Raw genomic sequence first — 27,307 nt, 5'->3', positions numbered from 1 at the left:
TTTTTAGCAAAGGCAAAAAGCAAAGGGAGCCTCGTGCTCGTGACTGTCGCCTCCCAACACCGTTTCAGCACTGCCGCCCTCCATCTGTTGTCAGCAGTTGTTGGGGCCTCTGAGGCTGTGGCTCACGCGAAGGGGCCCTCAGGCTTTGTCCATCATTCCTTGAGTTCCTCTTAACCATCCAACCCAAACCCCGTGCAGCACTTTTCCCTTCTGCCCTATGTTTCAACTCCATACAGACTTGGTGTTGAAAAATTGGTGTCCACACTGGCATCCACGGTGTGCACCATGGGAGGTTTGCCCCCCGTGGGCTCATCCTCACTGATTTCACCTATTTCCAAGGTTGTTTTTCTCCTGTCACCCTTCCCTTTCGGCCAGAAGCAAACACAGACAGCTTTAGGGTTTTCATTTGTCTCTTTTAGCTCTGTTCTACCAATGCAGTCATTAAATTCGCCAAGCAATGCGTGCCGTGCAGGATCCCTGTCAAGCAATCCCAAGCAGCTGAAATCCCTCCCTGCCACCGCGTTCCATCTCCCAGATGTTACTGCAAACCTCCCATTAGAATGGCTGCTCTGTTTCCTTCTCCTCATTTTCTGCCTCTGCTCCAGCAGCGCCCACTTTTCCTTCCCCATTTCCTCTTCAGAGACCATTTCCTCCTGCAGTGCATACCCAGGGAACCAACCTGTGCTCCCCATCACCTCCTTTTTCTCCTTGTTTGCCCTTTCCCAATGAGCTCTGCCTCTGGATATTAATATTCCAGACAGAACTTATCCCAACAAGCCCCTGTTATGCCAAATTAAATCAGAATTTTGCTTTGTAGGAAGAATCCGAGCTCCTCCTGTTTGTTCTGCTTCCACTGTTTGTATATACAGATTTCTAAGGCATTAAACACGCCGTCCACTACTGCCCTTGTCCTCTGGTGAACTACGAACGGCTCGAAAGCCATCCCAAAATCAGTACGGCTCCTTGCTTGTCAGAAGGTTGTTTCAGCACACCACTTCTCTGGTGGTTAGAATCCTATTAATTTTCAGCCTACGTTCATGGCAAATTTATATTTATTTATTCTTGTGCCAATTTGCGCTTTGGATTAAATAGGTCTTCTCCCTCCATGGTGTTTGCTTCCCCGCCGTATTTATAGCCAGCGTTTCCATCTCAGAGCTTTGTAGCACTGAACAAAGAGAGTTGTGTCACTTGCAGCTGACGGACTCCTCCTTCGGAGCAGAAATCCTTCAGATCAGCACCGGATCACGTTGGTTTTCTCCATTTGGTGACTTTGGAGTGATGGCATTCGGCGCCATCAGCCCCCCTGGTGCAGTGGCTCTGCTCCCCTTTGTATCAGCACTGCTTTGACTTTAGGCCAGCAGATTTGGTGGCAATTCCTGCTTGGAGGGCTCAGAGCTGCTGCTTACGTGGCCCATTGGCTCCCAAAGGAAATCCAGTGCTGAGGATGAGCCTCGTCCGAATAACAGCGCCTTCCTCTACCAACCAAGAGCATTAGGGATCAACAAGCTGAAAACGGGTCAAAAATGGGTCAAAATGGACCAGCACAGCGATGGAAGAGTCTCCTCGAGGGGGGATCTGTCCCCCAGGTGTGGCACAGGGCTGGCAAGGTGGATCCACTCCAGGCTGAGCTGCTGTGTGTAGGTGTGCATGGATAGACAGCTCTGTGGGCGCTCAGCGCGATGCCTTGACTTCTTTTACAGTCACCGGAGGCTGAAAAGTGTTTCTGGTTGCTCTGGGCACCTCTCATTTGACAGGTGAATTGCTCTGGTTCAAATAAATGGGAAGGCAGAGCTGGCCGGAGCTTTGAGGTGATCCGTCTTGATCTGCTCTCCTTCCAAAGAAACCAAGAGGCTTTTAAACCCAACGCGGGCCGAGCTGTGTTGTGACATGGACTGAAATGCTGAGCCAAGATATCTTAAAGAGGCAGCTCAGATGGAAGAGAAATAAAAAGGGTTTCTTTAACTCCTTCCTGCCCGCCTGCAGAAAAGGGAATCGCCTCCAGCTTTGCCTTCAGCCATCCAGAAGTGCACAGATGCTGTGTGATCTCTTCGGGTGTGTGGTTACATCTTCCTCTTCCTCAGCTCTGCTCCGTGCTCAGTGCATCCAACCCCACTGCCCTCTGCTTTGTGGGGAAGAAGGGAGAGCAGTGGGTGTTGTTGGGATTGATATTGGAAGGAACTTTGGCATCACGGAGCATCCTTGGGGCTGTACCAGCTGGGACTCCCCAGCCCCCAGGAGGGAGCACCATGGCTGCTCTCAGAGCTGGGGATCCTTCCTGGAGGACCCACCCCCATGCCATGCCCACCCCACGCTCCCTGTCTCCCTCCTGTACTCTTTACCCTCCCTTCTTAGGCACTGAAAGGAGGACCCACAGAAGGGATGCTGTGAGTGCTCTGCGTGGTGCCACACTGTCCGTATAGGGCACGTCCCCTTGTGCTGGCATGGAGAAACCCAAATCAAAATGATCATCCTGGCAGGTACAGAGGGAGCTGGGATGGAAGCAAAGTGCTGTGAAGGGAGGATGGTGGTGATAAGAGCTTCCCATCAGTGGTGGGAACAGAGCTCTCCTGGGAATCAGTGAGTTGTGAAGTTCTCCAAAGGCCAGAGTTGGTGCCAGCCCTGGGTGCTTTGCCACCTCCATGCTGTTGGCACAGGGGGGCTTCGCTCTGGTCTCACTCTGCTGTCTTGCAGTGGGGTAGGAGGCAAACAGTGCTCTGCAAAGCATCCATTGTGAGGATGGAGAAACAGCAACCGCTGCCAAGGGGACTTTCCTGGAAAAAGAATGAGTGGTTTTCCCTCAAACGCAGAATATCTAAAAGCACAGCTCCTCCCTGAGGAGAGCATGCTAAAGTCCTCCGTGGGAATGCACATCACCCAGTGGCACAACCTTCCTGCTTCCAGCTCCATGCCCTGACCTGCTGGGAGCACCCCACGCCCCTGGGGGTCTGCACCTTCCTCCCTGTGAGCAGAAGGCATCGCTGGGGCTCAGCACTCCGGGGCAGTGGGGTGGATATTCTGATGTCTCCTTGAAGATAAGGAAGCCAAATGCCTGCTGGAGCGAGCTGACTGAGGGATTGCTGCTGGATGGGCCATAGCACCGTCTCCATGTGGGTTTGATTACTGCTGAATGGTGCTCCTTGGATGAGCACATGGAGGTTTTGTGCTCAGGAGCGCAGTTGTGTGCTGGGTATGGCTGCAGAGGATGCAGAAGGGTTTGATGGCGATGGGTCGGGTGACACCAGCAGATATCAGTGCTGCAGAACAGCCCCAGCCACATTTAATTTCCTGGGACAAAGAGATGTCCTGGCTGGGCAAGCTGCAGAGCCAGCAGACGGCTGGGTGCCAGCAATGGGATGGGAGCCTGCTGCATGGAGCAAGGTGTGCTCAGAGCCAAGGACAGCAAGCAGCCACGGGGAGGGCTCGTGCCTGGGATGCACTCAGAGAAGGCTCTGGCCACACGTGTGGCTCCAGGCGTCTGTGTCCCCTAAGGACACGCGTCCGGTGTCCTTGCTGGGAGCACAAGCTGTCATGCTCGCAGCTCTGAGCACACAATGGGGATGGGGGTGATGCTTGGGGAGCACTGACATCCCAAGAGGAGCAGGGGACAAGCAGGGGACAACGAGGGGACAAGAGGGGACCGAATCGGTTCAGCAGCAGCCCCTGAGCTGAGCGTTGCTGGCTCGAGGGCAGCAGTTCTGCTGCTTGGCTGTTTCTCTGCAATGGGCTGAAGCCATGTGTGCTCCTCCCCGATTCCGGGAAGAGGATGGTGCCTTTGCAGCTGTTTGTTCTTGGGAACTGACAGTCCCAGGAATGCTGCCAAATCTCCGGCTGATGGATGAGCCCCTCTCAGAGCCTGAAAACCTTTCAGACAAACGGAGCAGAGCTGCGTGTGGGGATAATGCAGAGCGAGGGGGCAGAGCCGGGAAAGGGAACGTCAGGGACAGTGGGGACAAAAATGTGTGGAAGTCCCCGAGAATTTTGCTGGGAAGACAGAGGAGGAAGCTGGGATTGCTGGGCTGGGGTAGGGAACATAGGAGAGGCATTAAGACACAGCAACAGCGTGAGCTCCTGATGCGATGGTGAAACAACGTGCCTTAAGAAGCGGGGATTTTCAGCAGCTCTAAAAGGAGCAATGATCTCTGTAAACAGCTGCAGATCTGGGAAACTCCTGGCAACAGTGTGCCATTATACAGAGATGCCTCGGGAGCCAAACGTCTCCTCTGACACTGTTGGTGGGTCCGCAGTTCCAACACACCCTTCTCAGCTGAGCATTGCCTTAAAGGGAAGCCAAATTTCCCAAGGTTTGCGTCCTTTCTTGCTTCCTTCCACAGGCTGCGTGCCCTGGAATCTGTTGGTGGCATGACAAGAACCACCATTCTTGGCTGGAAGTGACACGTGAAGGCAAGCAGGGAAGAAGACACCTGAAGGGAACCTTTTTGGCTCATATTTCGGGTTCTTGGGCATCCCCACAGCACCCTACATGCCCTGGCCTCGCAGGCTTCCATCTTTCCCCATCATGGCTCATGGTCGACCATCAGTCAACCGTTGGTCACTGGCTTTCTTGGGTACAAGGGCACACTGCTGGCTTGTGGTCAACTGTTGGCCAACCATTGGTCACCCGGGACCTCCAGGTCCTTCTCCACTGAGCTGCTTACCAGGATCTCATGGGGGAGCCCTGTGGCCCTGCTTAGATCCCTGCAGATTCAACACCAAGCCGCTCAGATGGCCGTGGCCGGGCTGATGCCTATGAGAATCATTCTCAAGGAGCAGCATCCGGGGAACAGCAGGGGAGAGAACCTGGCAAGCTGGAGAACCGGGGCCAGAAGCAGGGGGAGATGGGAACAGGCGGATGGAAGCCAGGTGGTGGGTGGGCTGGCGGGATCCCAGGGCTCAGGGAGCCGTTGTGCCGAGGCTTTGCATCCGCTCCATGCATCCACAGGGAGCAAAGTGTGCCTGAGCCACCCTGCAAGCATCCTGGGAGTTCTGGAGGATGGTAATTGAGCTAATAAAATGACCAGAGAGAGGAAGAGGTGCAACACGGCTGTGCTCTGTCATTTGTGTCCTGGTGGGGACAGCTGGCTGGGGAGCAGCATGGCAGGACCCTACCATCACCTAAACCCCTTGGCTGGTGGGCTTCAGTACCTCTGTCTTCACGTTGCCAGTCCTTGTTTATGTGCACTCCCAGTTAACGAATAGGAAAGCTAATTACTGCAGCTAATTACTGATGGCACTATTTATAGCAGCCTAGCCCTCCCTAATAGGTCTGCTCGCTGCTCCCTGCCTGCACGCTGCTTTGATATAAATAGAGAGCCAGGGAGGTTGTAAGGCTGGAAGATACAGTGTGCAATGGGAAATATAGGGAAAGGGAGTGAATCCATTTCCCATATCCCAGGTGTGAGCCCCTCTGTCCTGCAGCTTTGTTACAGCCTCACCCAAGCCTGCTACGAGTGGAGGATCAGCGGGGGTTGGACTTCATCCTTATGGGGTCCTTTTCGACTTGAGATATTCCGTGGTTCCAAGATTCCAGGATTCGTGATCCCAAGGTTCTAGGATTTCATGAGGTGCTCACAGACCTGGCTATGCCTCACTCTGGGATGAAACCTCTGCAGAAATGATCTGCTTGGCATCCTACCATGGCCACAAGCCCGGACCAAGAGCAAACCCAAGAGCTCCAGAGGTGCACATAATGAGGATAACTGAGGATGTCAGTGATCCAACTCCACTGGAACTCTAGAGCAGCATGGACTGAGGATGGGGTGAGGGCGAGCGTTTCTGCAGTTGCTTTGCGTTGCCTCTGCTTGGCTGGATCCCATCCTTTGTGCATCCCCCACTCTCCTCAGCTGGAACCTAGAAAGAGTTCCAAGGAGAAAAGGGGCACTCTGGATTTCCAGTGCTGTCCCAGTTTTGTGAACCACCCGAAGGAAGTGCCCAGCATGGGGTTAGGTGAGGACAGTGGATGCTACCAGCCTGAGTGGAGTCAACAGCAGCTGGATGAATTAATGGATGAGAAATGCATCAAGGGCCATTAAACCTGGAGATACCATCTTGGGCATGGGGAATCCCTGAGCCACAGCCTGATGGGGGCTGGGAAGGATGCTTCCCCGCTCTTACGCCCTTCCTTTGCTGCCTGCTGTTAAGATGGTGATGGATGGACCAGGGATGGCTGGTTTTAAGTTCTTCAATTAATCACCATAAGCCAGCATCTCTGCTTTGTCTCACTGTGCTTGGGTCACTTCTAACCTCCTTCTCCCACCATTGCAAAAACCCTTCATTGCCTACAGACCAAAAAATGGAGTTTTGCTGTGTGTGGGCAACCCAAATTACAGTCCCACTGGGAATAGCATAAGATATTAATGGAAGAGTGACTCCAGCTATGTACTTTAAGACATTCCGTCATGTTCCTCTTCGCCATACTTGAAGGTCTGGGACAGCAGATGCGCTCCATTCCCTGACAAAGAGTCTTGTTTCTGAAGTTATTTCCACAGATCAGGAGCATCTGATGCCCTACCAGTAACGATCATTAACTGTTCTCAGATCAAATTGCAAACGGAGCTGTTCCGTGGAGCTGTTTGCAGGAGAAGGAATCAAAGAGCTGAGCAGAAGTTCGCAGCTCTGGCTCAGCAGTGGCTGAAGTTGGAGCATTCGGTGCTGATTCCTACATCAGCTCAGGCTCAAAGCGCTACCAGGTCTGGCTAAAGTCATTGCTTGGACAGCAGAGGGACAAGTGCCTCAACGTTCCATATTCCCATGCCAAAGTTTTTCAGAGCTCTGCAAAGTGGAGGCGATGCGTTTCCCCCCCTCCTTGATCTGCAGACTTTGGGCATCCCCCATGGTTGTGGTCAGGATGGCACCAACCCATGCAATGTCTTTGGGTCACAGCTGGATCTGATTGCTGCTCCATTGGTTGGCAGAGCTGTGAAAAACCACAGCAATGAGCAGCATTTCCCCCTCTGCACCTCCTGGAGCTGCATTTAAGCTCCAGCCCTTGCGCAAGGGGAGCAGGAGAGCAGTGAGGATGGAGCAGGTTGGGGTGAGCAGGGCACGATGAGATGGGGTTCCATTTCCTCCATATTTCTGGTGCTTTCTTTGGAGGAGAGAGGGGATGCAGAGCCTCTGGGGACAGAGCAGGAGAGGTGGGGACAGTGGAGGACGCAGTGGTGGCACCCAGGGGTGGACGGGAATTGCAGCACGATGAGCACAACCCCATTATCACATCATCTCAGCCTAAAATTAGCCCTTAATGCAGGAAAGGGGAAGGGCTTCGCGACGCAGAGCGAAATCAATAAGAGCTCCTCTCCGTCGCGCCGTGCCGGAGCGACATGCCATGCTGCACTCCCCTTTGGCAAAGCAATGTCAGCCTTTGGCCACTGGGATCGATACTCACCAGGATTTATGGTCTGTCGTACAGCAGAGAAAAGAATGCCATTCCTCTGCCCGGAGACAGACAGAACGGCCTGATGGAGGAGGAAGGGGAGAAAATGAGCTGCTGGGCTTCAGCAGAATGGCCAATATTGGGTGTTTACATCAAGAGGATGCTGCCCCATGGGCACCAGCTGAGCGAAATCCCTCTGAACCTCTTTGCTTGGGTGAGGTTTGCTACTATCCACATCCATCCCTTCCTTTGGGGAGGTGACACCCCTCCCCACAGCCCCCAGCACGTTTCGCTCTCATTGCTCGGCGTTCATCTGAGATTTATGACCCTCTTTAGGAGTGTTCTCCCATTGACACAAGAGGTAAAGCCCTTCAAGGAGCGTCTGCTTTCTCCCATAAGCAGGAGAGGAATTATTGCTGTAAGCTGCAGAAGAAATGGGTTTTAGGGAGAAGCCTGGCTCTCATCTGAGACCACCTCCAGATTCCTCCTCCTCCAGCATCAGGTCCTCAGGGCAGATCCTTGCACCGAATGAAATATTCAATGGTGCTTCATAAATCCCAGCGGGTGGTGAGGGCTGAAGTCAGCAGCTCAGCCCCAGAAGAATCCTTCAGATGAGGAGGAACAGTGCCAGGAGGGGCGGCTCTCCCCCCCAGCTCTTCTCCTGGAGGCATCGGGGCTGGAGGAGCTCCAGGGCTGACTCATTGCCCTCACCTGCCCTGCAGCACCAAGTGCTGCTATTGCAATGAAAGGCAGCATGCATGGAGGGCTTTTCTCACCATCATCTCACTTTGCTTCCTCCCTGCACTGGATTGCAGGCACAGCACTCCCCATCAGGGTTATGGGGCAGGAGGGGCAGCATTTGGGAGCTGCTTGGGGTCCCGATGGCATTGCTAGGTGTCCCCCCTGTCCCTGTCAGCACATGCCCTGCACTGATTTAGTCCCTTCCAATTAATTCCTACACCACCCATGTGCTCTGCACTATTTGAATGGTGGGAAGACGGGAAAGTCTCTGAATATTTACATTGGAGACGACGGAATTTAATCAGCAATATTAACCAGCGAAGAACCCTGCTGAGACTCCCAGTGAATAAAAAGGTTTTGACAGAGAAAACGAATAACCTGACAGCAGCAGAGACAGAACGCAGAGTAAAAGAGCTTCAAAGGGTCCAAAGGGACGTGGCAGAGAGCTCTCCCTTCACAGTGCCTTCAAACTGCAGAGCCCCAGAAGTAGGGGTGGCCACGTCCATCAGCCTCTATGGGAACAGAGCATAGAGGTCTGAGCTGTGACCCGGGGGTGGGACACCATGGGGTCTTGGTGGATGCTACACATGGGTCCCCACACTGCGTGGCTCAGGATTTCAGAGCATTGCCACGTGTCACCATGCTGAGTACTTCAGGAATACATAGGGCAGATTGAGAGGTGTGGTGAGGGTGGACACACTGGGATGGAGCTGCTGTAACTCCAGGAGCGCACTGCCCAACCTTTCCTCTGCTTGTGGGTCCTCCCTGACCTATCACGAGGCACTGCAATGCCACATTGCTGCCAGGTAGAGCCTTCAGCACTGTCATCACCACCCCCAGATGTAACACAACAGAAAGCACAGCAATAATAGCAGAACAACAAGGTCCCAGACTGCAACAGGTGAGCATTTGATCAAATGTAACAACCGTGGGCACAGAAATAAACAAAAGAAGCTGCTTACCATCAGAAGGCCTCAGGCATACAGAGACATCCAACAAGATACCCTCACCTCCACTACCAACCCTTTAATGAGATCTGGGAAGGGGTGGATCCTGGCTGCATCCCTTCCAGTCACTCAGGTACATTGCATGCACCTGAGCTCCCCTGGGCTGGCCCTGCCTTCCCATCAGGTGCTCAATCATTGTTTCAAGCTGTGACTTAGCATTTCTGCTACACCAGGTCTTCCCCTCCGGTATGCACAGCAAGAGTTTAATGGGCACTGCCATGGCAGCAGTCCAACCTCTCCATGGAGAAACAGGAGCAGCTGAGGATGGAGAAGCGCTGCTCACATCTCTTGGTGTGGAGCTGGGGGTGTTGCTGCAGACCTCAGCCTCAGGGCTTAGCTTTGAGATGGGAGTCATTCCTTGCTGATATACTTTCGCTGTGGCAAATGAGTAGATGGTAGTAGGGTGGCTGCCCCATCCCTGGAGGTGCTCAAGGCTGGGTTGGATGGGACTCCGGGCACTCTGATGTGGTGCCTGAATTAGTGGTTGGCAACGCTGCCCAGGGCAGGGGGCCTTGGAATTAGATGATCTTTGAGGTCCCTTCCAGCCCAACCATTCCATAGCTGTAAGGTTCCATGAAGCTGCTGTGGGCCTACAGATGTGTGTAAATGAGGGACATCTCCAGCATTGGAGAGTTGGAGCTGTCCAGCACTCGTCTCATTTGGGGACCACGGAGGGGTTCGGGTGCACGTGCAGGAAGTGAACTCCTCCAGGCCCTGTCTCCTGGGTGGGAGATTACCAATGTGCAGCTACCGGGACAGCCCCTGGTGTCCCCACTTAGCTGGGAACTGTGCAAGACACCAAGCAGACATTTCCATTCTGGCTCTGGGTGTCCCCCCCATGCAGCAACCAGGATGGGGAAGAACTGTCCTCATTCAGCGATGCTCATCCCACCCTCAATGTCTCCATCAAGCACAACACCCTCTGAAGAACACCACATTTGCCAGGATTTTTTCTTTGTTTTTACCCCTGTGCAGAATATGCACACGCTCTGTGTGTGAGGAGCGGCATCTCAGTATCAGAGCAGCATAACCCAGAATGATGAAATTGGCTTCTCCTCCAAGAAGCGAACCATAAACCTCACCTTTACCCTGGAGAGGCTCATTAACAAATATGTAAAGGAACAAGGACTGGGCAGAATGCTTGTCTGCATCATAGACTTTTAAATAGCCTTTAACTCAATCTCCTGCTCTGAGCTGAACATTAAATGGCTGCAAATGGAACTGGTGGGAAAACACGACCTCATTAAATCCGCGCTCCATCCATCTCGGGTTGGAGGGAAGCAAACCGCGCACAGAGAGGACTTGAAGCAAAAAAAAACAGGGAATAACAGAGAGATGCAGTCTCATCCCAACAAAGGTCGTCATCTCCGGTTCGTCAATTAATCCCCATCCTGACTGGAACAGCCTGACTCCACCGCATGGGATCTCTGGGTCAGCCTGGAAGAAACAAAAAGTGGAGATAGTTTAGAAAGAGCCCCAAACCAACCAAAAGAGTAAATTTTTTATTACTAAAGCAGGAAGATTAAACATATCCTAAATTATACATACATGGGGCTCATTACACAGACATCAGGGAGCTTTGGGCTGGCTATAAACACATTACAAGGGAAAGCTCTGCAGGTTTGTATGCTGTAAAGAAACCACTGAATAGAGAAAAATCCCAGCAAAACCGCTGCTAAAAGTGCTCAGAGATAGAGCTCTGCTCCTTCTGTTTGGGTATGATGTCTGACTTAAGGAGCATCGCTTTCTCATCGCCCCAATGGGCTCAGCGTAGCACAAAGCTCAGAGGTTTGGACTCCTCCACCCCTCCTCTGTGGGATGCAGCCCTGGATAAGGAGATGGGAAACCTCTGATACACCAAAATGAGGATAAATGGGGCTGCAAGGAGCGGTCCCATGGTGTGACAGCATTGCGCTGGGACAGCAGCTCTGGGTCACCATGGCACACAGAACCGGAGCAGATGGTGACATTCATGGTTAGATGGGATCGAGCGTGAGGGTGCATTGTTCTTAAGCTCCTTTAATGCAACCCGGTGCGATTTCACAGCTGGGCACTCCGCAGCAAAAGGCGAATTCTTACAGGCAGCCATGATGTGTTGCATCCCAAGCAAAATCCATAATCTGTGCATAGCTATGGCTGAGGATTGGGAACACAAATGAGACACTCAGACCTGGGAAGGGCTGGATGTGCTGGAAGCCCGATAAAGGCATCAGCAAGCAAACCCCAAACAGCAGAGAGCTATTCCAGCAGCTGTAAAGAGCAACTCTGCAGGAAGAGATAATGACCAGCGCTGGGGCAGGAGGATGGAGCGGGAGAGCTCTGTGGCACAGAGCATCCTCTGCTGAGCACCCTGTGGACCTTTGCTGGGCGAAGGTCAGGAGTGCCTCTGACACCGGTGTGTGTGGCTGATGCTTTGATTTGGCATTGCCATGCTGGTAACGAAGCTGAGTGCAGTGCATTTCTGCTCTCCTGTGTTGCGGGGAGAAGTTTCTCCATGACTCATTCCCATTTTATTCCTCTGACTGTTCGTGAAAAACACAGCAGATGTGTGCAGAGAGGTGAAGGCTCTCATGTTTTGCATTGGAGGAGGGGTTTATCGCGCTAAGTGCAAGCAACTGAAGTGTAGATGCCTTAAATTCCCTTTGGAATCCATTGAGATCTGCAGAGACATTCAGTTTACAGGGTGAAGAAAGTGATAATCAGTCTGCAGTGGGGCTGGGGCTGAGCGCTGGGGGTCTCAGCACCCCAAGGTGGTCAGTGGGGATGTACTCAGTGCTGGACAGTGATTGAGCCCATCAATGGCTTCATCCTGACCTGGTTTCCATCCACGGGTCAGTGTTCAGGGCTGCGAGTTCAATTAGCAGAGGCATTTAGAGCCATTTGGAATAATCTGGCTATGCTGATCCCAAAGATCAGCGTGGAGCCCATGGGTAGTGTGCGGGGAGGAGCCCCCAGGCCCTCGGTTGGGTGTGCGGATCAATGAGAGGAAAGCAGTAACCACAACTCCACGCCATTGACTTGGACCTCATGTTTGGAGTCTATAAGAAACTGAATCTGGAGAACACGGACTTGCAGTGCTGCAACAGTACGTCCAAAATTTGGGGGGAAAAAAAAGAGAAATAGCATTTCCAAATTCACATCCCCAGCTGTCAGAGCACGCCGTGCCCTGGGACACCCATCCAGGAGACGCTGCCAATGACACGGGCTGATTCCTGATGCTCAATGACCGCTGCCACCACACCGCTTCCTCATCCCAGAAGGGTTTTTTCTTCCTTGCTGGTGATTCTTCTTCCTGACAAAGGCCAAATTAGTGCGAGCTGCATGTTGCCTTCCCGGACAGCACCAGCAAACTCAGCCCTTAAAGCCCTGTGCTAATTGAGCTGCTAATTCACACACCCACCGTGACTCACCCTCTGGACGCTGCCTCTTTGCTCTGTTCCCATTTTGCTTTCCAAAGGACTTTGGCTGAGCACAGGAACTCCACCACCCGACGTCTGACCCCATTCACACCGCTCAGTGGGGTGATGTGAGCAGCATTGCCCCGGGCATGCGTTGGTTGCCATGAGCTCAGAGCAGCGCCGGAGTTCCATCATGCTCACAATCCAGGTCAGTGGTAAAGTGAATGCTGATTCTGCTGCCCTATAAAGCATCCGAGTGTGTGTGTGTGTGTGTGTTTGTGTGTGTGTGTGTGTGTGTGAGCCTGGGAGCACAGTGTGCCCCATGCTCTGTGCTGTTGTTCTCTAATGTGATAAGTGTTGCCTCATCCCCTAATAGCTCCTGGCCATAGGATGCAGACAGCGCTCTTCTGCTCCCTCCCTGCTTTCCCTCGGGCCCCATAAGAGCACTGCAAACAGACACCAGGGGAGCATTTGGACTCTTTTCTTTTATTGAGATTGGCTGCTCCTTAGAAGCTGCAGTGCATTACACCGACACACCCACAAGCACGGGGCACTGCGTACCCCTCCCCACGCTCCTGTTCTTGTGACACAGTGGGAGGAAGAGCATGGAGGGCTCCATGATGGTCACACAGGAACAAGGACAGCGGATGGTCTGTGCGCAGACTTCTTTCCAGCATGACTTGTTGCTGGTATCTCATAAATTAAGCCAAAGGGTTTTTCAGAGGGACATGGTTAGTGGCCATGGTGGGGATGGGTTGGGGTTGGGGATCTTGGAATTCTTTTCTGGCCTTAATGGCTCTATGAGTGCGAATAGGAGGATGAGATGATGGTTGGACTTGGTGGGTCTTCTCCTTAATAATTCAAGGATTCTATGAGTGGGCATAGTGGAGAGGGTTGGGCTTGGTCTTGGTGACCTCAGAGGTCATTTCCAACCTCAGTGGTTCTATGATACTATGAAAAATGGACGTTTCCACAAGGAGCATCTCTGCCTCTGGCCTGGGAGCTCAGCCTGGTATCAAAAACCCATCAGGCGCTGCCTGGGACCACTTTGACTTGGTTGCCTTTGGAAACCACTGCTGAGTGACAAGCTGACAGCTCTGCGGAGCAGCATCTGTCTGGAGGAAAGGAAAGAGATCACTGCTTTATTATTATTTATTTCTACTAGGAATAATAGGCACACGAGCTGTGGCACAGCCTCACTCCTACACGGAAGCAGTCAATTTGGTGATCCCGGCGGAGCAAGCCAGGCATTGTGAGAGGTACTGCTGCTCTGCATTTAAAAAGCAGCAGGAAGATGCTTCCTGATAACGGGGATAATGGAACGCTCTCTCCTCCTTGAGTGGCAATGGCTGAAGATGAACTTCTCCAACCCAATGAGAGCCTCCAACGGGGACTTCTCCCAACAATTAATGCTGAGCGGCGTCGGGGCCGCGTCCCAGTCCATCTGCATTCCTGCACACCTCTGCTTCGCGCTGTCAGCTGCTCGTGGTCTCTCTGGTGGATGGATGTGATTACATTGCTGTAACTAATTTGGCAGTATGTGCTCAAAATCTCAGCTGACGGAGCTCGTGGCCCCGCGGCCGCGTTGCAGCAGATGGCACCGATTCGCGGCCGCCGCGGTGACACGGGGACCCCTCTCTGCTCTCAGCCCTGGGCAGTTCCAGCAGTTTTCCTTCTGGATGGCGGCACGGGGCCAGGCGTCAGATGGACAGAAGGTGCGAGGTTCAGATCCGCACTGCCATCAGCCCTCGCCCCACTTCACACCGCTGCAGATTCCCATCAGCGGATGCGGCAGGAGGAGGCGTTTGCTGGGAAACCCCCATGGGACGTGTGGAGGGGTGGAGGAATCCCTGTGACTCCATCCAGGCTCTCTTCACTGGGTCTATTCCCCAGTGATGTGGCAGAGTTGGGCGCCCATGGGTGCCCTTCGGTCCTTGAATATGGGATAACCAACAGAGAAGTCCCTTTTGGAGTCACCATTCCAACACCCCAATTTGCTGTGGGTCTCAAAGCAGGAGTCACCTCGTGGGCACTGTGGGGTTGAAGTGTTGCCCAGTCCAGCAGGCACGAAGCATTTTTAATTGAAAATGAGTTGTGAGGGACTCTGCAGGCTGCACCACGCATGGTGCAGGCTGAACTGCGCCCTTGGATGCTGCCCTATTGCTTGGGGCAGCCTTTGTGGGCAGAAAGGCAGGGTAAATCCTGCCCCATGGGTGACACAAGGGTGAGCTGCATGGGGGAGATGGGGGCAGAGAGCCCAGCGCTTCCCTCCTGCAGCAGGTTTTCCTGCATGAATGTCCCTTAGCAACCGAAGTGGTTCCTGAAGTGTTCGTGTTCCTGGTTCTCCTCCACGAGAGGTTTATTCTGAGGAGAGCAGCTCTCTGAGCTCGGTGAGCACAGTGGGATCCGTTATCCCCACTTGGGCAGCATCTGCATCATGGTCATGTGCTGCTGTGAGCTCTATGAAATGCCCTGGGGCATGTAAGCAAGATTCATAGAACCATGGAACATCCCGAGTTGGATGGAATCAAGTCCATCCCCTGTCCCCACCCAGCACCCAAAATACAAACCCAAGGTCTTAGAGCGGTGTCCCGGCACTCCAGCAGCTCTGGGCTATGCCTGCTGCCCTGGGGAGCCGTTCCGTGCCCACCATCCTCTGTTGCAGAACCTTTTCTTAATACCCACCTGACCCTCCCCTGACGCATCTCTGTGCCATGAGTTGGCTGTAGGCCATGAGTTGGCCATGGGGCCACCATGAGTTGGCCATAGACCGCCATGGTGGAGCTGTAGGCCACCATGAGCCTTTTTGCCTACACAGTGTGAACCCTTTGTGTTCCAGATGATCTTCGAACTCTCCCTTCCTGGGCACTTCATTAAATAAAATCAAAATTAATTAAAAAAAAAAAAAAAAAGAGCCTGTTTAGCAATTTGAGATGATTGAAACTCCGTGGTTGGAAAAAAAAAAGAGAATACCCAATTCCCCAGCCCCAAAAAAAAGTAGTTTAGACAATATAAATGGGTTTAGACTTATCATCTCAACCTCTGAGGACATGTTCAGCGCGGCGCAGAAATGAACAATCACCACAATTCCTCACACAGAAATCCCAGTGCTGCTGTCGCGTTGTCACCTCTGTGATGCTGCACGACATCGACATCTCGCCGCGGTGCAACCGGTGCTGATGATGTGGATTCTGCTGTAGCCAAAGGGAAAATATGTGCTGAAATCTCCGGGGTTGGCTGCCGGCCCTTCGTGGCTTCAAAGCAGCGCTGAGGTCGGGAGGGGGGGGTGAAGATCTCCAGAATCCCAGGAGAGATTTTCAGCTGCTTCAGGGAGGAAAAGGCTTTGGATTAAGCTCATCGGTGGGGAAACACAATGCCTTCGGGCACCGCGTTGCTCATTTGTTCCTTTGAGCCGTGCATTTACCCACTGCTGTTTGGGTGAGTGTAGCTGTGCCCGAAGAAAGCTCTCTTTGGAAAGCCTTTGGAAAACAAATCTGTCCTTTATCAGTAGGCATTCTTAGGCTGATTCCAAAATTAACCAATTCGCCACCTGATACCTGGCATTTTGTTGGGCTTACGGCACGCAGCTGCTCAGAGAAATCAAGATTCTATGACTCCATGAAATCCCTTTGGCCTCCTTTTTCACCATTCCTTCTCATGGGACTCTCCAGCCAACAGAACACACAAAGGTGCTTTGATGTTTGGCTGGAGCCATCCCAGAGCGCTCAGCTTCAGCCATTTCCACCCAGGGGCTGCGTGAGATGAAATGTGTGCCTACAAACACTGATCTTTTTCCTGCTTGTTTCAGTTTTAGGGGTTGAGGAAATAAAGCAAAGCGCCCTCAGTCTCCTCACCAGGCTGAGAGGCTGTTTGTTTTATATACAGTGTTTTTTTCCCTGAATCAAACTGTACACTCATCAGAAAACGGACCTTGCTGTTTGATGTATGCTGGAAAGTGCCACGCGCGTTTATTGTGCTGTATAAATAAAATATAATAATGCTGAGACTCAAGGACTCCCATGGAGTCATTCAGAAACGAGGCAGAGGGCCAGGGAATGGATTTGGACAAGATTCAGGGGAGGGAAAGATGGTTGGTTTTGTTTATTTTAAGCAGGAAAAGATGAGAAAGAGAGCGCTACCTGCCCCCAAAAACAGGTCCTGAGCTGCCAGTGCTCAGCACAACACCTTGAGGCTGATGAATGGGAATTTCCATCAGTCTTCATTGATCATCTGGACAACGGGCAAAAAAAACATAATATGGTGAGTTCATTTAGACATAAGAATAGAATAATAACATGTGGTTGAGTGAATACAGTGAGGCTGTGGGGTCTGTGATCTTTGTGACGTGCACAAAGCCTGACCCACATGGTCCTGGGCTCCCTGCTTGGAGCAGAATGGGTGACCTCCAGCCTCAGCCATTCTGGGTTTCTGTGTTCCTGCAGGGAGCTGGATAGGAAGAAAAAAAACAACACGACCATAGGTCAGAGCTATCAAGAGAGGGGAGGGAGAGAGTGAGCAGATGGCAGCTTTGACCCATATATAGGGATTGAACGGGGACGGGAGGTGAGGATTGGTGGGAGCTGTGGGTCAGTGGCACCACGGGTTTGGAGCACAGCTCCCTGTGACCCCACTGCAGAGGAGAGAACTGCCAGAGTCACACCAGTATGAAGCAGGCCTTCAATAGGACACAGTGGGTTTGGGGGTTCTGTGGGCAACACCATTGCTCCATGCTGGGTATTTGCATTTTCAGCACCATGCTGCTTTTTTGTGGTTGGGTCCTCTTGCTTCTTATGAGCCCCCTTCTCCTGCTCAGGCACAGCAGCAGTGAGATCTATGCTGATGGGTCACGTTAATGCGAAACTTCCCTGTTTGCACCTTTTCCTGGAGCAACTCCAAGGCTGATGCAAACACAAAGGGATTCATCACTCTCCAGCTGTCTGCAGACAGCAAACCAAGAGCAATGTTTGACAGTGAGGAATAATTACCTTGCCAGCTTTGCTTTATCCACATTTCAAATCCAGAAGGGAGATAAAGGCGCGGTACCCACAGCTCAGGAGGAGCACTGAGCACAGCTGGGAGCTTCTTATCCCAGGAGAGATACAGCACTGAAGTGCCACCTCGCCCACCATGTCTTCTGCCTTCGGTCTTTCTTCTCCAATCCATCCCATCAGTGGAGTCCTTTGACTACAAATGACCCTATAGATGATGCGTGGATACCGAACCAAAGCCCGTCCTCAAGAACCCCATCCAGCCTGAGCAACGGCATCCTGGTGTGAATCAGTGCCAATAGATTTTGCATTTCCTTCCCATCTCTTTAATTCAATTAGCTCGAATAAGAAGGGCTGCTTGACCCTGATAGGGTTAAATGAGCCCGTCTCCATGGCAACCAGCTTCCGAGGTGTGACATCTCTCTGTGTTTCCTCCAAACCCTTCGATATTCCTCAGTTTGGTCCCTCTTTGCACATAGCTTAAGGCACAACATAGGGATGTGACTGGGCTGTCCCACTGCTGTGGGGTGACTGCAGGCTCTGCTGCCATTACGATGTGTTTTCCATTCAGATCATCTCTGGGTTGGCTCAGGACTTACAGAAAGCATCACCTTTTGGTAATCCTCGCAGAAATAAACCCAAATCTCACTTACAACACTGAGCAGAAATAGTCCCCCTGTCTCCAGTCTGATTTATCTCTGGCTGCGCTCACCTTGGAGTGGAAATCCGAAGCACTCACCCAGCCCAAACCAAGGGCAGATGCCATAAAATGCACAAATGGCACCAGAATGACGGGCACACAAAGTGCCTGGAGATGCTGACACAGGATGGGACAGAAGGCCTTAGACTTAACTAGACCATGGCTCTGCAAGGAGCCCCCTTATGCCTCCTTTGCTTCATATCCATCAGTAAATTCTTGCAAAAACAAAGGGGTTGGGTTTTCTACCTCTACAGTGTAAGGTTTAGAGCAAATTTTCCTTCTGGTGGCCATTCAGTCCAAATCCCAGTGGGTAAAATTTCCAAGAGCTGAGAGCGGAGCTTCTTTCCCATTTCCATTTTGTCTCTTACAAAATGAAAAAAAAAAAAAAAAAAAAAAAAGCTAAAAAACATCATAATAGAAGAAGGGTTGCAGGCACCGCCTCCTCTGTAGGATTCAGCATAAATATGAAAGGAGGTAATGAAAGGGAAAGGCTGGGAAGTTACTTGTCTGTGCACTCCATTTATGTACCTGGTGGAGAATATGAATGGAGGAATATTTAATACAACAGGCAGAGACGTACTGAGACTCAAGGATGAGGGATTTTAAGCCATTTCAGGCTCAAAATACGCTTCAAACATTTAACGAGGAGGGGAATCTATCAGGAGAACACATCCTAAAGGAAGCGATAGGTTCTGCTATCTTTTTACATCTTCAAATTGCATTTGGGAACGGAGCTCGTTTAAGATTCGTTGAAGCTATTTTAGACGCGTGCTTTGGGATGACGTGACCTGCACCCATTGCTGCAGAGGAGCTGTGGGTGCCCGGGTGAAGCGCAGGTGGCTGTGTTTAAGCATCTACAAACAGTGAATGGAGTCCCTCCCTGGGGTCCCTCTCTAAAATAGCTGCTTCAGATGAGCTGTGATAAACGCCTGATTTAGGAGCGACTTGGGAAGCTCCTCTACATCGGGATTACGGAGGCGACCCCACAACGGGGTTGAAAATTGTCTGGCTCTAAAGTGACAAATTTATGGGCAAAATGAAGTGTGCACACCCAGCCTCAGCTCCAGCCTCGTCAGATGCACAGACATAAATATCAGGACGCTTTCTCCGGTTCGCACTCTGTTCCCCAGCTGAGCCTATCTGTGATGAAATGTCTCAATAGGCTTAAGCAGATCTATCTTGCCTTTCCTATCACAGAGCATGCCAGACAGCGCTGCTGAAAACCAGTGACATGAGTGTTTGATGAGCTCCGCTTTCACAGTATATTGGGAAGAAATGGGTAACAAAGCTGAAAAAACGTTAACCTCGTGTAAAAGAGACGTGCATGTTTGGTGTTACCCTACTTGGAGCAGTGATTCGGTGCAAGCGACCTCTTTTCCACGAGCAACCCCAAACCAGGACCTATTTCTGGGCACTGCATCCCTGCTTGAGCAATCCTGGCGGAGCACTGATCCCCAGCTCAGCCTCAGCAATGGTTTCTCCTAGCCATGGAGCCACCACTACCAACTTGCCCGGCATCCTTAGAACCATCGAATCATAGAATCAATAAGGCTAGAAAAGACCACTAAGAACATCAAGACCAACCATCAGCCCATTGCCACAAAGTCTTGATGTTGGGTTGATCCCTGCACAGGGGCAGGAAGGCTCCCCACTGAACCCAACCCCATCTGAGCCACCACGGACAGCTCCACAGCGGTGCACCCCAATGGCAGCGGCTGCCGTAGCGTTGCCTTCCTTTGACATTTCCATGCATTCTCTTTTTCTTGTTGAAACTGCAGTCTTGCACACTGAAACCTTTGTATGATTTGATGAATTTCCAGAAGGCACTTACTTCCCTGGGCATCACGTGACTGCAGAAGTGGGGCACCAGCAACGCTGCTGCGAGCCCAGTGAATTGTCGGGTCTCAGTGTAATTATAAGTGAGGAATTATCGGGAGATGAACGTGTTTCTACTGGTGCATCTCAGGGATATCTCTGGTTCTGAGATCTCACGCTCCATCCCCCCCTCTCCCACACGTGGTTGCAGCCAAAAAATAAGTAAAATAAAAGCTTTGTGCCTTTCTTCTGTGTCCCAGATTGTCCTTTTGCTCCAAATTCCAGCCATTGGGGGTCTCTGTGGTGGCCATCTCCTAAAGCTGAAGGAGGAGAAGTGCTGTAGGAAGGGTAAGGGACCCCCTTTCCTCAGCTTTCCCTGAACAGGGAAAAGTTGGCACATGCACACAGTGCTGGGAATCTGGGGGAAGGTCTCAGAGGGAGGAGGAGCACTTTGAAGTCCATCAGTTCTCATCTTATCCATTTGGGATTTGATCCTCTGTAGATGAGGATCTCCTCTGTACTCTGGACAAAACATCCACAGATGCCCCTTTTCACTTGACTCACACTGGGAGATTTCTGTTTGTTTTGTTTCATTCTATACCTCTTCCCTGTTCCTTTTCCAGGCATGGATCAGCTGGGGGAAGGCTTCCCCCCATTGCCCACAGCCCAGGAAGATGCCCCAGAAAATCCTCCTCTTGGTTTTCATATTTCTTATGCATTCCCTCTATTATTTCAATTAATTATTATAAAATAGGATAATGAGAAGCCCCTGGTCATTGTCTCGGTATATTTTGCTGGTTTATTGCATCTGAGCTCTTCTTTGCATCCCTGAGGGAGACCCCATATCTCTTCCTGTTGCCCTTATGGAACAGCTGTGGTTTCTGTCGCCGCTCTGAACAGAAGAGCAGAGATTATGGCACTGTGCTTCCCCCAACAGCGTAACCTCATTGCACGCATCCAGGAGACCTCGTAACAATGGTGTTGCCTTTGGCTGGGTCTTGCTCCTTTCGTTTGCTTATGAGGACGTCATGTGTGGCAGTGACAGAGACCTCACTGCAGCGGTGATTTATCACGACAGCCTCTCCCTCTCTATCTATTTCTTGTCAGGGGAGAAATGAGACCGTGAGTTTTGGCCTTTGTGTCCAGAGGGCACTGGCTGCTTTCCGGGGGAGTTACGCACAAGTCAGGAGCTGCTCTAAAAGACATTTCTCTCCAAGCACTGGGTTCTCTCTCAGGTGTTTTTTATCGGTGTGCCTATAGCCCAGAGCTGGCCACACATTCAGCTTAGTCTCATCCCAGTGCATGAGGGCATTTTCTGCTGTCCCGGAGGCAGCAAGACCCTCTCCTTGCCTTGGTGCTCCTCTTACAGATGGCATTCAGTGCACAAATAGGAGATGTGATGCTCCTGGCAGAGGGTACCCACTCCCATAGGTGCTCAGAGCCAAGAGGAGCTGTGGGTGGGTGCTCAAAACGAGGTCCTTTGAATACGCAAAGTGCAACGCATCATTAATCGTGTTCCTTCATATTGTTATTATCCCCAAAAGCTTCAACCTGAGGCTGTAACAGCTCCTAATTACATTGAAGCTCTGCCTGATGATTGAGCCCGGCTCATCACTGCACAGACAACTTGCAGGTGCTGCACACACAGCTCAGGGCAATGGAGCGTGCAGCAGGAGCGAGCTGCTCTGTCACAATTGTCCATGGAAGAGACATCTCCATCTGTGCAAGCACACCCTGTGGCAGCTGAGAGAAGTGGGGAACACTGAGCCCCACTATCTGAAGTGCAGGAGGAGGGGCCCACTTGGACCAGAGGAGCACATCTGCTCTGCTGATGGCTGCTCACTATGTGCCCTACCAGCTGGTTAGGAATCAGTCATAGAATCACTGAGGTTGGAAGAGACCACTGAGACCATCGAGTCCAACCACCAACCCCTCCCCACTGTGAAGATGGTGATGATCTGGCAGCCTTTGGGCCCTGCACAGAGGGAATGATCCAGTGGTTCCAGGCGTTGGGTCTCAGCAGCAGACCCGTGATCTTATGGCAGAAGCACCCAGAAATGCTTCTCAAACCTCTCCCAGGGGCTCTGGTCTCTGTGTCTTGTGTGTGGCCATCAGTGCCTGGTGCAGCCCAGGACGTGCCAGGGGCACCACGGTTGGACTGCCATTGAGCAGAGAACTGGAGGAGACATTGGAAGTGCACCATTCCCTTGGCTGTAGGGATGGATCCACTTTGGTGACCAGCTGTAACTCCTCATATAGAGTCAGAGGAGAGGTGAGTGGCGCCGGGTGCAATGCTGTTAAGAAATGCCTTCACAATGCCTCCCCATTTCCAGAGCCTGAGCTGCTTCCCTGCAATCTGCCGCGTCTGGGAGCGCCTGGGGAGAGGCAGATGTTCTGTCAGTTGATGAAACAATTCCAGGTCAAAGTCACAAGGACTTCCCACCCCCTTGGAGAGCCAGAAAGCTGAAAGAGCTCACATTGTGCTCTACCTCCATGTAATGACAGCTGAGGAGCAGGCGGGACGCTCCCACCTCGGCCACATCAGATCTGCACTGCAGTGATGGGGTGACCTTCCAGCACCTCCACATGCTGAGAATGCCCAGCCTGGGTCAGGAAATGCTCCCAGCAGAACAGGCTGAGGTCCCCTTCTATGAGAAGGTGTGGGATCCCATAGTGACATGGTGCAGGATCCCATGGTGACGTGGCGTGGGACCCCATGGTGAACTGGTTTGGGACCCCATGGTGACATACTGTGGGACCATATGGAGAAATGGTGTGGGATCTATGGAGACATACTTTGGGACCACATGGATACATGGTGTGAGATCCATGTTGACATGGTGTGGGATCCATATTGACACGGTGTGGGTCCCCATGGAGACACACTGTAGGATCCCATGGAGACACGCTATGGAACCACTTCATTTCGACACAGCTTTGACACAACTTCTCACCACAGTTTCCAAGAGCAACTGCAGCTATGCCCCCCTGCACCCTTTTCTTTCAGGTTTGGGGTGTTTTTTTTTCAGCTTGAGCTCATTCTTCCACTGGGTGCTCCTGGAGAGAGCTGTTTGATTAGTGCAGCTGCCCGAGGGCTGCAGGCTTTGCTGTTTCCCCACCGTCGCCGTGGGAGCAGCCGTTGTTTTCTTTTCTCTTTTCCCCCATCAGCTGCATTCCACCAAAACCAGAGGGCAGAGGCATCCAGGAGGCAGAGCTGCTCCTGGCAGGGAAGGCGGATATGCAGCAGTTCTATTTGCTTCCACAAATAATTTTGCTAATATATCAGAGTTTTGCTTTTTCCCTTTCCACCTTTCTCTTCCTTTCTTCTGTTCTTTTCCCCTCTTGGTGCCGAGTACAATTAATAGGGTGATGTCTGAAGTTGCTTATTCCGGAATATTTTTCTATTTCTTTTTCCTCTCCTTATATCCTTCTCCATTTCAGAGGAGCTCCAGTTGTTCCAAAATCACTGAGATCACAATTCAGAGCTCACGGAGTTTGAAAAGCAAATTTTTCACTTCGTTTGCTCTTTTCCTTCCCCAAATGACTTCCCATGAATTTGCCATTGCATTAGAAGGACTTCTGCATCTCTCTGTAAGCAGACATCCACACTGCCCACATTTGAATTTGAATTCATTCTCAGACTCCATATGCCCGGGGGGTGATGGGTGGTCGTCTGATGGGTGATTCTGTGCCATCCCACCAGGTGGTTTTCCATCCACTGATCTGAATCCGACCCACATATATGGAATATGCGCACGCTAGAAGGGTGCCAAGTCTCCAGGCTTGACCTCATGGGGATATAGAGCATCTGCTCCCACTGAAGGGTGTGCAGGTGGTGAGAGCAGAGCATAAGGACAAAGACGGAGCTCTTACCATTCACAAAACTCCCTGACCTACAGCAGCCAAATCCTCCTGCCCTGTCCCCATCCACCCTACCATGGGCAGCACGTCCTGGGCAGATGGAATCACGGAATCATGGAATCAAGGAAGGGTTGGGTTGGAAGGAACCTTAAACATCATAGAATCACGAAGTCACAGCAAGGTTGGGTCAAAATGGACCCCCATTACCCCCCTGCCATGGGCTGGCTGCCCCACACCAGCTCAGGCTGCCCAAGGCCCCATCCAGTGGCCTTGGGCACCCCCAGGGATGGAGCACCCACACTTCTCAGGGCAGCAGTGCCGGGGATTCAGTGCTTCTGGGGCAGGAATTCCTCACATGTGACCCAAATCTCCCCTCTTTTAGTTATCACCATCCTCCCCCATCCCACAGCTATCTGCCTGTGTCCAAAGCTGCTCTCTGCTCGTTGGATGGACATCTCTTCTATGCAGCCAGGGCAATTAAAACCCCCACACCCAGAGTGCCAGAGCCACCCACGGAGCAGCAGCTGAGAGGCACAAGTGAGACCGCAGGACCTGGTGAGGACCCAAGAAAGGCAGAAAGATGAAGAATTTGGACCCGTCCGCTCACATGAAGTCATCTTATCGCCTGATTGCGAAACCAGAGAGCCGGGAGAGCATCTGAATGGCTGCTGCCTCTGCCGCAGTGATAAATTAGATCACTTTGAGAGCACTTTAGAGCTGGACGGAAAATTCAGTGGCTCTCCTGCCAATTTCATCCTGTAAGTGGAATTAACGCTTGCTTTCGCTGCACTCTCCAGCCACAAGCAAGTGCCCCTGTGCACCACCCCGAGGGACTTTGCTCCCAGGAGTTTCATCCATCTGAACCAGCAGAAAATGGGGAGAAGGAGAGACCTCGCTGTGCTCGCGGCCCCAAAGGAGTTGGAGCTCCTCCTGTTGGGTCTTCATGTCTCAGATCCTACAGAGATGGGTCTGCAGAGCAAGGCTTGAGCCAACAGTGAGGAATTGCCCTGAATGTGGTGTTTTCCTCTTGGGTGAAGAGCATCTGCCTGGGGAGCAGAAAGCTGAGGGGGAGATTCAGCACTGGGAGCAGTGGAAGAGAGAGAAGGGAGCGCTGCCCACCATGGCAGGATCTCCATCCACAGATGTGCCAGATGCAGGAGGAGAAGCCCCCAAATGAACTAGAAAACACAAGGGAAATCAGTTTAGGAAGTAACCTGACACACCAAGTCTGCTGTCTGTGCTGCCAACACATCAACGTGGGCTCCCGATGGCAGGTCAGACATCAGCTGAGCACAATGTTTGCAGAGGTTAATAGCATTGATGGAGTCGTGCAACACCCCTGGAAGCATTCGGGTGAGCAAAGGCTGTTGAAAATAGAGAGAGGCTCTCAGTCTGTTCAGATGAAACCTTCTTTTCCCTCACGAAGCTGGAGTGGCCCAAGGGGAGGTCCTGGGTCTGGAAGAACTGGGAGCGTGGAGAAGAGCAGAGTCCCTTTTGGGGCAGTTTTCCCATCCGATGCTTGGTGAAGCTTTCAGGAACAGGGAATCCTTCCTGTCCCCAGCACTGCAGGCTCAGACACTGCTCTGTGAGCAGGATCTGGGTTATAAGGACATGGTGGCACCGTGGCTCCAGTGCAAAGAGCCACCCATGGAGAGACTGAGTGCCATTGACGTGTGGGATGAGGTAGGACAGATCTGGTGGCTCCAGCCCACTGACGTGACACGGCTTGGGGCACCCCGCTGGTTTGGGGGTGATCCTGGCATCTCAAGGTCAATGGCATTTAATCCTAAAACCATAGAGTGTCCCAAGTTGGAAGGGACCCATAAGGATCATCTCCTGGGACCGTTGGCTGCGACCTTCCCCAACCACTGCAGGGACAGTCCCCCATCTCCACTGCCACGCAGCCCCCCGTGTTGACCCCAAAACCACCCCCTACCCAACACTCATGCAACGTGAAAGCTGCTCCAGGACTTTGCTAAAACCCTCTGCCTGATTTATACCCTCCGTACATTCGTCAGCTCATTTGGCTTTGAAACATTTCTCCCATCTGAGAGCTGTGTATGAGGCACCTGCTTAACTTCAGGCAGTGTAAGAAGCACCAATCCATTTGATAATTAAATGTTTGCTGCCACCTAATTGTCCCTTATTACACGTATTCTTTGAGCCGAAAGCCTGTCTGCTGGCACTGTCCCCGGAGCGCTGAGCTTCAAAGAGCTCTGGAGAAGAGTTTCTTTTCTTAAAGCACAGCATATATTTAAAATGGAGCCATCTCCAAATCTGTCAGGAAACAGATAAAGAAATGGAGAGAATAGCAGACCCAGCGGGCTAATTATAAGCAGTCAAATATAGGAAAAAGCAGATTGCAGCGAGCTGATAAAGTGACAACAGCAACAGCAGAGGAAGAGGCAGCACTTACCTACGAGCAGAGCACTCCACCGAGCACGGGCTCAGCTCTAATCACCATTTCTGTTTGCAGATCTGAAAACCCGACCGCTTTCTGCTGGTGGAGTGGCTCAGATCTGCATCCAGAGCTCAGCTGCAGGCACCAGCATGACTTCAGCCCGAGCCGTGGCCTCACCAATGAGTTTCCAACCACCTCGGGCTGCTTTGCCCTGGTTTTGAAAGCTGTGCTATGGGCTGTTCTCTGTTTGGAGCACTGATCAAAGTAGAGTTGGATCCAACCCACCCATTCTGCTGCTCGGATCACCCACGTGCAGAAATCCCAGCAGGGTCCCAAAGGGATGGGCGAGCTCAGAGTTTGCTCTTCTCCGTCCAACGTCCTGAGCAAACTATTTCATTGACACAGGCTATCAGTGAGGGAAGCACTGCTTTCTCAGCTATAAATGCAAATATATTCAAGGCGCTCGAGGTTATTTTTCCAGCAGAGCAGCCCATGTGTGCACGCAGCTCTACTCTCAGTTGCACCAATTCAAGAGGGTTCTATCACACTCTTAGTTGAATTTTGCCATCGCTGTATTTTCGCCTTAGTTTTTAGCCTGTCCTGAGAAAACTGAGCTTTTGCACCTATATGGGGTGTGTGAGTAGGGGAGCTCATTGTGAGGGGTAGTAAGCTCTGGTTATGGGGTGGATGGGATATCAGTGGGAATGCTCCCAAGACTCCCCCAGATGTGAGCAGCCTGCAGTTCTGGGGCACAGAATCATGGGATCATTAAGGCTGGAGAAGTCCAACCATCAACCCATCCACCTATTCCCACTCATAGAGCCATTAAGGTTAGAAAAGACCTCCAAGATCCCCAAGCCCAATGCCAACTCACACCCACCATGGCCACCAACCATGCCCCCATGTGCCACATCTTCATTTTCCTTCAGCACCCCCAGGAACTCCACCACCTTCCTGGGCAGCCTGTGCCACTGCCTGACCATTCTTTTGGAGAAGAGTTCTTTCCTAATATCCAACCCCACAT

At 51.8% G+C, this 27,307-nt stretch overlaps 1 long non-coding RNA gene across 1 annotated transcript; it reads right to left on the bottom strand.

Annotated features, from left to right (window-relative positions):
* Positions 1-12,984: 12,984 nt before the first annotated feature.
* Positions 12,985-26,516, bottom strand: LOC107055147. Its single transcript, XR_003071847.3, has 2 exons — positions 26,299-26,516; positions 12,985-16,748 (listed from the first exon to the last, which is right to left on the bottom strand). It is a non-coding gene; the product is annotated as an uncharacterized LOC107055147 (long non-coding RNA).
* Between the last annotated feature and the right edge of the window lie 791 nt (positions 26,517-27,307).

This window comes from Gallus gallus, chromosome 25 (assembly GCF_016699485.2).
Source record: "Gallus gallus isolate bGalGal1 chromosome 25, bGalGal1.mat.broiler.GRCg7b, whole genome shotgun sequence".
Classification (NCBI taxonomy): domain Eukaryota; kingdom Metazoa; phylum Chordata; class Aves; order Galliformes; family Phasianidae; genus Gallus; species Gallus gallus.
The sequence above is the reverse complement of the archived record's forward strand: the minus strand, read 5'-3'. Positions and strand labels throughout refer to the sequence as shown.